Source organism: Homalodisca vitripennis, chromosome 1 (assembly GCF_021130785.1).
Source record: "Homalodisca vitripennis isolate AUS2020 chromosome 1, UT_GWSS_2.1, whole genome shotgun sequence".
Lineage (NCBI taxonomy): Eukaryota > Metazoa > Arthropoda > Insecta > Hemiptera > Cicadellidae > Homalodisca > Homalodisca vitripennis.
This window is the reverse complement of record NC_060207.1, coordinates 242,477,053-242,490,713: the sequence shown is the minus strand read 5'-3', so window position 1 is coordinate 242,490,713 and position 13,661 is coordinate 242,477,053.

The window sequence follows — 13,661 nt, the reverse complement described above, 5'->3', positions numbered from 1 at the left end:
TATGATTAGGATTTTCCACAGATTTCTTACGGGATATCCCCCTGAGGTGGTAAAGAGCTACTGATTGCATATCAAACTTTACTTTTATGCCCTAAGTCACTGCACAAATTTTCATGTTCGTACGTTTACGAGTACAGAAGATATTAGACCGTTTCAAGACTTTTCACCACCCCTGAATTGTGTATTTTGGGCTTAGAAGAGGTTGCGTGCAAAATGTATAATCTGTAACTCATAGACTTCTCAAGCTGCAGACAGATAATTATGCAGAAAAAATTTACACAAAAGTTACGTAAACCCAAATTCAATTGTTAGACATATACCAACATAAAAGACACTCTTGTTTATGTAGACATGAACTTCAATAACAATTTAAAAGCACAGATTAAAGCTTTTCGAGATATATTACCATGTGATAAATTATAACCTTTGTTGAGTAAGCTAGGCTTGATACCAAGGGGCAAATTATAAACAATCTGTTGGTTATGGAGAGTATTACAGCATAAAGAACTTAACTATTGTCACAGACTTTTAACATTGACTTTCTACTTCTTTATTTTCGCTTTAACTCTATGAATATAAATGTCATATGCTAAAATCACATTCGACTGTACACAGATTTAAAGGATTAATTCGCTAAAGCTCAGCCAAAAAATAAATATGTCGTGAATTTTTAAGATTTACCCCAGTTCCTTGTACTGTGCACATCACACATTGCACAAATAGGAATGTGTATTGGAGCGAAACTCAACATTTATACTGAATCAACCCTTACCACCATAGCAACGTCATGTTTAGAAAACACAATTTCTTGTGAATTATATATTATCTTTTAAAAAAACCACATAATATATCTAAAGCGACAGAGTATTGTTTGTTTGCATTCAGAAAGTGTTATGGTACTCGTATTTTATAAGTAATACACACAAAAAAGATCTTAAATTTTATTATAAAATTGCTGTTTTTAAGTCATAAATAAAAAGCATCCAGTAGTAATATTTATATACTTGGCTCAGATTATTGCAAAGCCTTGAAAAAAAAATTCAAGGTCAAATTCTCATGAAATAGAATTTAGAGTATTGTGGCTTTCAATACACTTTTATGAATTATTTCAAAAATGGCAAAAAAGGATGATTCCATTTTATATTATTACAAAAAGGGACGATTATATAGGTTATAAGTATATGTCCTGTGGTAAGGAGTAACACAATACGTAGAGATGATGTTTCTTCCAAGTAATCTACACCAGGGATGTTAGGGAATGTTTTGAAATTCATCATTTTTCCAAACAACATCAGTAGTATTCCGTTCTGAAACAACTAGGGAATACAGAATAAAGATATTTGGTTTATTTTATTTTTCGCCACTAACAAAGTTCCTATTCGGGTTCAAAGGTATATATGTTTTGAAAACAAGAGCAATTTGTCTTAAAGAAAATACACCATCGAGTGCTGGGATTATGCTTTCTTTGAAATTTTGCATTTTAGATTTATTCTTTAGGGAAGAAATTGCTGTGTACTTTTCAGTCCTGATGACCTTGATGTTGGAGTCAAATATGGAGCAAAAATGTGCATTTGTAGTTACTTAACCACAATGATAAAGATCATTCAAGTTTTTGAAATTTTTTAGATGATCTCCTTTCTGAAGACAATTTATAAAGCATTGAGATACGTTAATTGCTGTTATATAAACACCTTTCTGTGTTCTTCTCCTAAATTCAACAAAACTGTATTATGATTTAACCTTTTAATCTATTTAAATAGTCGATTTTATAAATATGTATCACACTGCAAAAACTTTTTATAAACAAATATTTGCGAAATTGGAGAGTTACGGAATACAATATAACCTTAAATATTCACATTTTTATTTAGATTTTTTATATTATGTTTTCATGCTAACGTATTTAAAATATTTTTTCCATATTTCGTTCAACCGCCTAAGAAGGGTCTATAGATTCAAATAGTTGTTAATTTCTGAATTTGAAACTATATTTAAAATGCATTACATATTTTTTGAAACCAATGTAATACTTTTATTAAAAGATTCAAATCATATATAGAAAAAAATAATAAAAGCACAAACATGCTAAATGAATTTGTAATATGTAATAATAAGTAAACGACAATGTGGCGTTGAGATACACAATGAAATAAAATGTAGAACGTAGCATATGACAAAGAACACGTCATATGTGCACATATGTAACAATAATATACCTTTCAATAAAGTAGCGAGGATTATGAAAGTCATAAATGAAATATATAAATTTATTCTCGTTTAAATTTAAAAGGAAATGTTGAAGATTAATCTTATTTAAAGCGTAATAACAAGATTCAAATCATTCAATATACTGGAATTTTATAAATTGAGGTAAGTAAAAGTATCATCTCTCATATTTTACAACCTATCGTAAAAGGGCTATCAGAATTTGTTGAATACCAAGTAATGGAATACAACGCACACTTCATTACATATCACGTTCCGCCTACATATCGAAAAGTACGGGATAATGCAGTGAGTGACTTTTATTGCCGCGATTGTGTGCCGAGTAAGTATTGGAAACCGATTTTCATAGCGGATATATCTGAATTATTTCCTCTTCATTTCTAATGCCATATCGCTTCGTCTTTCTTGCATGGAAATTATGCTAAGCTTTAGCTCTTTTATAACATGATTTAAGCATATAACGAGCTTCTTGTACATTTATTCCGTTACAGCCATTTAAAGCACCTTAATACATATTTATTTTGTGCGAAATAACAATACAGGTTTTTCATTATATAGCATATCCAATAATGTGAAAATATTTCATTAAAAAATAACTTTAATTTTAAATTGATAGTTTTACGTTATAGATTTTTAATTCCGTTCTATACAAATAAATGTATTAATATCTCCATACAGAGATTGTATAATATATGATTACTGAGTTATTTTTGTCAGTAATAACGTTTTAGTGAAAAAAGATTAGCTAATAAGAAAAAGTAGTATATTGGTTTCAGTATAAAATATATATTATGTAATGTTGGCCACAAGCTAGCAATAGACGAAAGTTTCCAGTAGTCAAGAGCTGCCGAAGGAAGCCCACAAGCTGACAATAAACGGAACCTTCTATTGGTCAAGAACTGACAAAGACTACAACGTGACAATCAACGAAAGCTTCCAGTGGTAAAACCTGTCAATGGCCACAAGCTGACTATAAACGGAAGCGTCCAGTGGTCAACACCTGCCAAAGGCCACACTCTAACTATACACGAAATCTTCCAGTGGTTACAACCTGGCAAAGGCCACAAACTGACAATAGAAGGAAGCTTCCAGTGGTCACGACCTGCCAAAGGCGACGAGCTGACAATAGATGGAAGCTTCCATTGGTTAAAGCCTGCCAAAGGCCACACGGTAGCTATAGACGGAAGCTTCCAGTGGTCAAAACCTGCAAAAGGCCACACGATAACTATAGACGGAAACTTCCAATGGTCAAAACCTGCCAAAGGCCACAAGCTGACAATAGATGGAAGCTTCCAGTGGCCACAAGCTGCCAAAGGCCTCAAACTGACAATAAATGGAAGCTTCAAGTGGTCCAAACCTGACAAAGGCCACACGCTAACTATGGGCGAAAGCTTCCTATAGTCAAGAGCTACCAAAGGCCACAAGCTGACAACAGATGGGAAGAGCTGCCGAAAGCCATAAGCTGACAACAGATGGAAAGAGCTGCCGACAGCCATAAGCTGGCTACGCACTGAAGCTTCCAGTGGTTAAAGCTGTGAAAAACCACAAGCTGACAATAAACGGAAGCTTCCATTAGTCAAGATGTGCCACTATACATGTGTTGTTGTCGTTGGCTATATTAAGGATAGAGAAATATATAATTTTTAAACCTATGATATGGACTACCTACTTAAATGTAGAGAATGTGTCAAAAAATATTTAATTTATAGTGATTACACTTAGCATAAAACTTCATTTCTTACAAAGAATGAGTTCAATAACGATGTGTGTCTATGTGTAGGGTTTGGCAGATCAGGCACAATTTTCCTTTTACCTATTCGAGGGATCTTAAACATTTGATTCTATGTGACTGTATATCTTCATAATATTTCTACAATGGAATGAGGTATAGACTTGACATTGTTCATGCAACCACGAAGACGCTTAATTCGTTTATACTGCACATTACTCCTATCTTGCAGTAATTTCTAAGGAGCATAAAAAACCATTGTATTAACCAATGTGTTTCCTAAATGATAATTAAATCTAAAACAAAAATATAAGTGCGAATACTAAAACTTTGTACACTATTTCAGCCACAAAAAACCCTATAAGAGAGTACAGTGTTACGCGTGAGAAGTGGCAGATGTGTTGTGTGCTTACTTCCACAACTCGGGCCAACAGCAAATAAAACACGACCGAACACGTCTGTTTTACTGGCATTTTCTCAAGGTAAATGCTGCTTGTGTTCTTGTAAGCAGAGAGAACATTTACTACACCGCACTTGAATTATGAAGTATCTTCTCTTAAGATTGATAATAATTTACATAATGACATGTACTGACAATAGTACATAATGCTGTGAATATATATAATGTACCATAATATACTATACTGGGTTGTTGTGCCGTCGTTAAAGCATGTCATAAACTGCAAGCTATTTTCCATATTGTAATAAACACAGCTACACAAATAAAGCATATCCTTGTACCTAAGACAAGAACTTTGTTGCTAAGATATTTGTTTTAGCCTAACCTTTGATTTAATAGTTACAAATATTTGTTATTAATCATATTTGTAACTAAGAAATTATAACAACTCCCAATAAACCTCATGTATCTTTCCAGAATTATAAATTATACTGTACGTTATATTTTCTATGAGCAAGTCTTTTTCTTGAGAGGAGGGAGGTTTAAGATTGATTGGACAAGAAATGTCTAGTTTAGCCTCTAGCTTCAATTTTGCATTTTGAATAAAGGAATTACATAAAGGTAATTAAGATAAAGAATTCAAATTTGGAAAATCAGTTTGAATAGATAAGAGGAAAATTTACAAACGTAATTGTGTTAATTCCTTCAATATGAAAAATGGCTAATGAGACTAAAGCTAATGGCTAAAATTGTTAAAGTTAAATAACAAAAATCTCAGTATAGTTGTACAAAATATACTAGAAACCTACTATTTAAAATTTCCCATTAAAATTCTACCAGTACTTGTTTGAAAGAAATTCGACAATGCATAAGCGAGTATGATCACTTTAAAGATAAGCTTGCCGAAGCCGAGAGCAGCAAGCATTTTGGTTTTTTATTACATAATATATTTCATGTATTGGTTGTTGCTCGTGTTATTATTGTTACCCTATTTTATTGTTTTTGTTATCAAATCTGTTGTTTTGTCACGAAATGTAAAATGGCTTTGACTGTTGGAAGAAATAAATAAATCATAGATTGGGTTAATACTGTGCATGAAGGAGAGCAATTTATGTGTGATGCAGGCCTGTAGTGATGGTAATTACGGTCCTGAATAATTGACATCCAGATAGTGGACTGGCGCATATAATACAGTGTTGGGTACTACATCATCCTTCTTATATATGTTTGCTTCCTGTCCTTTAGTTACTAGTTTATCCATGGTGTAGTATAATAACTTAACAATCTTTAGCATTCAATGTACGAGAATTAACTCTTTTTGTATTTCTGGAATTTAGAGTAATTTTTAGTACCACTATGTTTTGAATTGTTTGTTTAAAGTATCACTAAATGATATACAAAGAAATTAATTGTGGTTTTTTTCAATTGGTACTTATGCTACCTAGAAACCCAACTGATCTTAGCTAATAAGTAAACAATATTAACGAAAAAACTTATTGGTACTTTATGTAAGCTTAGAGTCATGATTAGAACACTGTTATGGTACATTTTACATGCTTAAAATTATTATTACAGCTCTGTTACAACTTTCCTAAAACATATATTGCTTTAATATCATCGCAGTTCATTACCTTGCCTTGCATACCATGTTCCTGCTTTGTTAATTCAGGCAAAATCAGGTCCAGTCTTATTTACGTACCACATGTTCTTTTTCCTTCAGAATACTATGAGTATAAAAGTAATAAAACACAAACCTGTCTAAAAATATATAGCTAATAAACCATATGAAAATCCAATAATTGTATATAATATATGTGTATAACTTTAGACAAAATCACTGAATTCTTATAAGTTTCTAAATCGCAATATGAGAAATAATTAACAGATGTTAAGATAACAAATCATTTGTTTTATACTTCAAATTCATAATTCAAAGTTTTAATCAAAAGTCGACTTCTTTATATAATTTGGAGCTTATGTCTTTGCATCTCACTTTCCCAAAATTTTGTGATTTTTAAAAAGTAAACTTTAATCCTAAAATACTGTTATAGCAGAGTTTTACACTTCACAACATTTTTCAATAGTTGCGACTCGTGTCGGTTATGGTCTATAAATACACACACACACACACACACACACACACACACACACACACACACACACACACACACACACACACACACACACACACACACACACACACACACACACACACACACACACACACACACACACACACACACACACACACACACACACACACACACACACACACACACACACACACACACACACACACACACACACACATTCATATATATATATATATATATATATATTTATTTATTTAAAAACTATACTGTAGATTTATGTAATATATAACTTATACTGTGAAGGAAACAGGCTTTTTCCGGAGTCGTAAGTTGTTGGTAGACGAATGCAGACATATTGTGACCTGTATTCTGTAGTACAGTTTTAATGATTAGTGTTGTGTATAGTTTTTTATTAAGTGCATGTTTTTAGAGTTAGTGAAGTTGACAAACAACATGGCGGTTGTGTTTCTTGACTTAGGCGTGCCACAACGCTTTGGTATGATTTGTTTATTTTAACCTAGTTTGTAAATGTATTAGGTTAGTTATTACCTGAAGAAGAGATCAAATTACAGATCTCGAAACGTAGTGTTACTGATTTATTGTTTCACTGAACGATGGCAAATGTCTGGAAAATCCTGTTTCCGTCAAAAATAAACTTCTAACTTATACTATCTTTTTTTTAGATTTGTCATCAAATCTGATTATTATGAAGTTCATACATGTACACTTGATGTTAACTAAAGATTGTTCTAACTCACAGAAATTAAAGTACTCATTATACATTAACTACGTTTAATTAGCTGTGATTTTGTAGTGCAAGGTTTGTTTATCGTGTTGTTTCTAGACAAACCACACATTATTGCCAGTAGCAGTTTCTACGCCGGGTGGGCTTAGAGTCTAAGCCTCTTATCAGTAAGTACCTCACCACTCTGGCCGCACCCGGAACTTAGAAGCGCTTAACGATCATTTCCTAAAAAAAAATGTTTTTATATTTCTAATAATATTGAAATATTCAAAACTGACAGGACTGAGTAGTAACATTGAAATAATGTTTTGTTTAATTTGTATATAAATATTGTTGGTATGTTAATATACATATCTAAATACTGTCCAATCAATTTATGAGATAAATAACGAAGCTTGCTATGTGGCAACTAAGATATATGCTAGATAATTTAAATATTGCTTTACGAGCCATGCTATTTTTTCATGTCGCATGTGACTGAGTAGTTACCTATTTTAGTTACAATAAACAAAACTTTGTACACGACAAATACCACTTAGTAAGCAGTAAGCGCAACCTGAGTTCCCGTGAACTATGATTTCTTACGAATTATTTACCTTTGCATTGTACAGAAAATTTAGCATTAGATTGTGAATTTAAACATATGAATTATAAATAGGTATTTGGATGGTCTGACGTTTAATTCTTATAGTCTTAAGGATGGTAAATTTTAAGTAACTGGTGAAAATTCTGTTATATTTTTAAGCATGACGAGGGTATATTCTCACCATATATCTAGAGCCACTGTCTGAAATGTGAGGTTCCTGTATGCAAATATCCGGGAAGAGTCACATTGACTTACAGATTTCTCGCTCAAGGGTAACATGCACGATGTTGTATAGCTATTAAATTAGAGACAATTTCATATTGCATCGAATTTAAAGATAATTACTGGGGGAAATCTCTAAATTAGTAGAAAATAATAATTAACCTCGCTTTGAGTCTTTTGTAACTTGTCAGTTTTAAGAGTATCTGGGTTTACCATATATTTCAATAATTATGTTTGGAAATTATAATCATGTTTTGATAGATTTTTGTAATAGTACTGAGTTAAAAGACGGAGTAAGAGGGTGGTTTACCTTGGTATTTAGTAACGTCTCTTGAAATAAAGTAGAAAGAATCAACTGAAGAGATAAGAACATACATATTCTAAACGTATTTTGAGCTGAAAAATAGACTTGATGGTCTTAGGTCACTTTTTATTATTTTTTGAGCTCATAGTACAGGACGTGCAATAAATTAAACAATTATTTACGATTTTTTAAATAATCGTGAAATAAATATTCCATATAACTTAAACAGTTAAAAACCCGTATTTATACATAATCTTCCTTTTGTATTGCTACGACCACGCTATCGATCTCATCAAATGTCTTATGAAATTAAACAACCTGCAGACCCACTTAATCGTGACATACTAACAGATTACATGCATTATGCATTCACGTACAGAATTATGTTGAACTCGGCAAGAAACATAATAAGACATTCTTCTTAAATGAATGAAGATGTCACAAAAGCTACTGATTTGACTACTGGTTCTACGATATACATTGCTGATACTCATTACTCACCCAAGTTAAATTTTCCACAATAGTTGAGCCTGGTCCCTAACCTTACTTTCCGTCTAGCCTCGAATAGAAGATAAAATATATGCAAATATACTTTGTTTGTACTGTGTACTGGATCTCCTAAACAAAGATTTGTAAAAAGTGGAGAGGTAATTTTTCTACAACCGGTTCTTTACACGCTCATTTATTTAATTAATTATTAAGTTTGATCGTAAGAATCTGCCTTAATGAAAACTGATAGCAGAGATTGGGACAAACTGATTGTCAAGACCGGTTTGACCTTATCTGGTGATAAGGATCAATAATCATGAAATAAATATTCCATGTAGCTTAAACAGTTAAAAAAACCTTATTTATACATAATCTCCGTAACTAACGCCGTTTTCTACAAAATACCTCGACCTTTTAACTTTTTATTGACTTGTTTATTTTTATAAACGCATTTAGAGTATTATATCATATAAAAAAAGATAACGAAGTGAACTGACACAATTACCAAAAATATTAATAATAATATCAAACACTTTACCTAATACCTAAACTTTACTGGTAACATCGGTATTACAAGATGATTTTTGTTTATAACTTAATTGCTGTCAAACTAGTAAACTAATGAAAACTAATCTAACCTAACTACCAAACTTAACTGGGCCAACCGTCCTACCCGACAGCAAAACGTCGTAACCTCTTTTCCCACCGTAACTGGATTATTTCTTGCTTCCTTCATGTTAATTTTCTATTTATTAGTCTACACTGCAGGAACATTTTGAAATCTTGTAGCGTAAATGGTATTTTTCCAAAAACCGAATTACAACAAAGGCCTTTTTGCAATGGAACAATAACAAGTTTCAAAGTGGAGAGATTTCTATAGGTTAGGCTATAGTTAACATGGTATTAGCTGAGCGTTACCGTGGCATATCACACAAAGCATGGTCAATGTTTTTCCGATATATCGAAAATGAATTTAACAGTATTCTTAAAATTTTGAACGTCGCTACTATTTTTACAATTTTCTTATGGGTAACCATGAGAACAACGAATAAATAAATTCGTAATCAATTATATGGTAAGTCAACAAATAAAATAATAACCCATGTGGTGTATTAATCTTCAAGATATATCAACAAAGGTTTAAACTGTAGACTTAATACTGTCCTTAAAACGTCACATTGTGTGAAAACGTTACTGTGTTTATCCTTAGTCGAGAATGAGTTTCTATGTGCCATCCATGGGATATCGTTGTGTCAATGCAGCTTATCCGTCAGTAATTAAGTCAAAATTAATCTTTTGTCTTCCAGGGGAATGTAACATTCTATTTATTTATGAAATATGTTGAGCAATAATATTAATATTATATATCAGAAAGTATCAAATTATGCACTTAAAATTTTTTAGTAAGTAAGAAAGCTCTCACCATTCCTCTTAAATCCCTCTATCTATTGATTTTTCTAATTATTTCATTAATTAAATGAGCCTAAAAGCTTGAAACTTTGTGTTTACTTTAATTTATACTATACAAAGGTTGGGTTTAGTGATGATGCATGATAGTCCATGCTATTTAATATATATCAAAAGGTCAGTAAACTTGGAAGGATATCTTTAGAACGAATTATTATCGACTTAAAGTTGTGCACGTGTCCTTATTAAACAACCGAGAGAGCTTTCTTCAAGTCTTCTCAATGTCTGCATTTCTCATAACTCTTTTATCCACTAATATAGTTGCGGAACATATTTTAAACTTGCTAGATAGGTTCCTAATGGTTCAAAGAAACCTTTTACCATCTTAGTCTTGTGGTAAAATGTTTATTAATGTAAAAGTAAAAATAACTTTTACTTAGTTTACGTTGCGTTTGTGGGTATGTAATCTAACGCTATGCAAATAAAGTGTAAATGTAACATGTTTAATGAGGTCACTTCGATTAATTGTTAGGTAAGACTTATATAATAATAAGACTATATATAAACAAGATAGACATTGATGGTGGTGAATATCCTTCCATGGGAATTGCATTGAGCGTTAGCAAAGCCTATAATTCAGAGGGTTGTCTTGAAAATGTATTAAGATAAAACTAAAATGTGTTTATTTTGTAATTTTTTGGTACATAGCAAGATCTTTCTTCGGTCTGTCTATTTTCATGTATGTCTTGAGAATAATTTAATTTGCATATGTTTACATTAGAAAACTTCTGTGATTTCGCCTGTACCACCACGGGATTATTCTCAATTTCATTAATCCTTATCACTCAGTAAAAAGACAGAGGTTTTGCTCTGTCTACCAGAGTACATGAAATGTCCTCATGTTACTGAATTTTTCTGTTTGCAAGTATCTCTAGAATAAAATAGTATATGAATTTTGTCATGCGACTTGACAAAAGCCTCGTACGCGACTCTTGGTCCTGGCGTCCTTTTACTTGATATTTACAATAGACTCTATAATTTCATGGCATTAATAGACATTTAAAGGATATGTTTTAATGTAATTCTGAGAAACGTCTGGATTTTAATTTTAGAGTCATTCTAATAAATCAATATTTGAAAAATATATAGCGTAAATTATTGTAATTTTTTATATGTATTTACACTTAAGATAAAACAGAAAAATGATTATGAATTATCATCGTGTAATAAACTAGAAAAAAAACAATTGCAACTAATAGAATAATGCTTATGTCGGATGGGTAATATATGATCGTTAAGCACATCATCAGCCAAGTTTTTTTTTTAATTTGATCTAAATGATCTCAATATATAATAGGACCGTTTTTAACAGGTAATATGATATATTGGTGACTAAAAATTTGAGGTTAAAAATTAAGAACGTTCCCGTTATATTTGAAAAACATTGTCTACTATTTTCTTAATTAAAGGCTACTTATTCAATCATAAGTAATATATTTTAAAATAAGTTTGGTTTAAATAATTGTTATGAGAAGCTGACAATAATCGTGTTGAGAAAATTATTTTGTTGGTAAAGATTAGTATGGGCGTTAACATTGAGGAAATACAAGGAGGATAGAACAGTTGAGACGTTCAAGGCGTTCTGAATAGATCAAAGTAAGCGATGTATAAAGTTGGTGACGACATGTGTGCTAGATGTTCTTACATCAATTGTTCTGATGGCACCAGATTATGGCAACAGCTGTGTTTAGTGGCGTTGTCTCATGACGTCATCATGTAGCTTTAATGATATTTTGGCTCCTCAGTGCACACAAATGACTACAGAGACTAATATTATAGCCATTCTTACTCTATAAAAAACACATGTATAGTGGTTTAGAGCGTTATTCTATTATTGCAAATAACTGATAATTCTGTTATTGGGCAAGTACTTTTAATTACTTTTAATTACCACATGGTAATGCTTATAGCAGTAGATATATTAGGGAAAATAGTATATAGGTTTGTATGATATGGTATACACAAATATTCGTAGATAAATCTAATACATACATAAATATAAAATATAATAAAATGTTAAAGTCCAAAAGTTAAGTAACTGTAAGATAGAGAACTATGTGTACAAAAACAAGTAGTGGATGTAGTGATAACAGCGTTTACTGATATCAACCCCTGCCATTATCGGGATACGTGACTATCTTTGGGAGCGGCCACTTTCTGGCAACGACTGCCGTTACGTGGAACACAATAATGGGGTTGTTACACCGTGCAACTCAGTGTGTTACAACATACGCCTACGGTAGGTGTAGTCGATCTCGAGCATAACATTTTTAATTCTCTAAATTTAACTATTATCGATCTAGTTTTCTCTAAATCTAAATTTAATACATGATGAGCAAACTTTTAAAACGTGTTTTGTCACACTCCTATGAATGTTGGAAAGTTACAAAAAACCTGTAAGTAAGTTATTGGTCAAGTATATAAAGTGTTATATGTTTATTCACAATATGATACAATTTTAAATGATTATCGAGCAGTAAAACTCGTAAAACTGTTGTAGATTAGTTTAAATTGGACTTCAAATGTAGGACAAAACGCCTTTCGAACGAGCAATATGGACAAAACACATATTTAACATTTTGAAACCGGAAAAAATCACTTTTTGAACACTTCATATAGGGGTAGAGTAAAAAAGTAAAGTAAATGGTACAAATAATATAATTATATTTTATTTATATATTCTTGTTCCAGTAGTAGAAAACATAGCAAAGTAAAATTATTTATGTACCCTGTATGAATTCACTCATTGAAAAGTTACTTAACATTGCATAAAAAAGCTTAAATCCTGACAGCAACATCTTCTTCCAAACATTCACAAAGTTCATCATCTTCAGTATCTACAACGCTTTCAGAGTTCAAAATATTTTTGTAAAAATCAAACTGACCTCCTGTTGAAGTTTTCCACTCAGGTCCTAACATGACACCTAACAGTTTGTTTACGTCTTTCTTTTTCTCATCACTTATAAACGTTAATTTTATATAAAGGAAAGAACCTGAAATTAAAGAACTAGTCGGAAGCTTATACAAAATCGTTAAATTATAATTAACAGGAAGTATTGCTGTTTATAAACTTCCCTTTTAGTTGTTTATATGAAGCAATGACTCAACTAATGACTTTACCTGTAAATATTTTATTACACTCAAATTAATTAATTACTTTTTCTGATAAGTTAAAACACCTTTTAAAAAATACCTATGTATTTATGTATATTTTAAATATACATATAATAAATCTTACCTTGCGGCCAATAATTCTTTAGTTTTCTATATTAATATAATCTCTTATGATAAGTATTTATTAGCAACTTACCGTTCATGTTTATCAGCACATAACTCAGCAATATCTGCTGAACTCAGCAGCTGATGGAACTGTCCAGCTGGCAGCCGCTTATCAACAATC